The sequence below is a fragment of the Ursus maritimus genome, unplaced genomic scaffold, assembly GCF_017311325.1.
Source record: "Ursus maritimus isolate PB19 unplaced genomic scaffold, ASM1731132v1 scaffold_23, whole genome shotgun sequence".
In the NCBI taxonomy this organism is placed as follows: domain Eukaryota; kingdom Metazoa; phylum Chordata; class Mammalia; order Carnivora; family Ursidae; genus Ursus; species Ursus maritimus.
Genome location: NW_024424786.1, coordinates 35,285,781 through 35,287,955, shown reverse-complemented (window position 1 = coordinate 35,287,955; position 2,175 = coordinate 35,285,781).

The window sequence follows — 2,175 nt, the reverse complement described above, 5'->3', positions numbered from 1 at the left end:
GGGGGGGGGGGGGGCGGAGCGGGAGGCGGGACACAGGCCGCGAGCCACCGAGGCTGCTTCTGGCCTGCGCGGGAACCCGCCGAGGAAGTGGGTGGATGGAAACGCGGCTTCCGGGTGCCAGGCTGTCCCCTCCTGGAGATCGTGTTGAAGGTGAAGGGGGACCGCTAGCCAGGCGTCTGCAGCCTGTCACCAGCTCCCGAGCCCTGGAGGCGCTGCGGGTGGGTGGGGAGGGGGGACTTGCGCGACTCTGGCGTTCCCAGCAGATGGGACAGGTCCCATGACAATGAAGATCGGAAAGAAGCCGAGAATGGAGGTGGAGTGAACGACGTTGTCATGAATCGATTCTCCAAACGTCCACCAATACAGGCAGAAGTTTACAATCCTGACGAAGAAAACAGTAGGGACTCCAGGAATAAGAATCTCGGAGCTGACACTCGAGTAGGATCGGGCTTGCAGACAGCCTGCTGTTTAAGGATCTGCAACAAGGGCAGATGTGCACGCATTCGATACTGTATTGAAAAGAGCCACGGTTACAACCGTGACCCAGTTTCTGCAATTGACAGAGGAATATATGATGTGTGTAGAGTGACAGTGTGTTGGTAACTACAATATATGTGATAATTTGGGGGGAACCGGACTTAACGTGCATACAATACTCCCAAAGTAACTACAGTTACTGCTTCCTCTTCTGTGAATTCTCTGGGGTTTGGGAAGAGTAAACTTTAAAAAGGCAAAAAACAAACAGAAAACCCCAAATTGTATGAAAATTTCACCACTCACTATCATTTTCTGAATTATTAGAAGTTTGTATGCTCCTGAGAGTAGTGCGTGCAGAGATCACCAAAGAATTAACTTTGGCTGACCCTTTCTTTCTTTCTTTCTTTCTTTCTTTCTTTCTTTCTTTCTTTCTTTCTTTCTTCATTGTAGATTCTGAAGCAGTAAAAAATTTCAGTGACAAGCAAGAGGTGGTAAAAATACTGGGGTTGAAACTGCCCAGCCATCTGAGCTATCTGGTTTGGAAGAGCTATCCTGGTGATTTCCCAACATTGACCAGCAACCTCCTTGTCCATTATTCCAGCTGACTTGTTAGCATTTGATAGACTTTTGAAGATATTGTCTGGAAATTAGGAACCGATCTCAACTATGAAGAAGAGTGAAGTTGTCCTTTTTTGGTGTTGTTGAAGCCTCTGCCTGTGCAAATACCGTGGAGTCAGAAGACCTATGACAGACTAAATCTAAATGTCTGGTCCACTGAGAATGTATTTATGCAGGTGTGAAGCATTTTCTGTGTCTTTTTCTCTTTCCCTCCCCTCTTTCTTTCCTACCCTCCCCCCCTTTTTTTTTGGTCTTTTGTGCATTTCAGTGTATAAACAAAATAGTGACTTAGTAGACAATAGACTTAACACTTCCCAAAGATGAATGTTAAGAATTCAACATTTTGGGGGCGCCTGGGTGGCTCAGTCATTAAGCGTCTGCCTTCTGCTCAGGGCGTGATCCCAGCGTTCTGGGATCGAGCCCCATATCAGGCTCCTCTGCTGGGAGCCTGCTTATTCCTCTCCCACTCCCCCTGCTTGTGTTCCCTCTCTCGCTGGATGTCTCTAATCCAACATTTTGTTTCTATGAAATATTTGTGCACAAGAAGATAGTGAAAAGTTAAAATATGTTCTTATCTATGCATCTATGAGACATCTGTGCAACTACACCTAGTACGTAGCAAGATATCTATCACTTTTTTTTACATCTTTCTATAATTTTGAATAATTTTAATAATCCTTATTTTTAAAATATTTTTGGCTTTGGTAAGTTATGTGTTGGCTTCTTGGGGAAAGGGAATAAAATGACAAATATTTCCTAAACCTTAAATATATTCACAATAAAATATATTTTGCCTTAAGGTAATAGGAAAATAAACTTTTTAAAAGGTTTTTATTTATTTATTTGACAGAGAGAGAGCATGAGCACAAGCAGGGGAGCAGCTGGCAGAAGGAAAGGGAGAAAAAGGCCTCCTGCAGAGCAAGGAGCCCTACAGGGGTGGGGGGTGGGGGGTGGGGGGCTCAATCCTAGGACCCTGGGATCATGACCTGAGCCTAAGGCAGATGCTTAACCCCCTGAGCCACCCAGGTGCCCCGAAAACAAACTTTTTTGGATGAAAGATTACTGTCACACTTTTCCCTT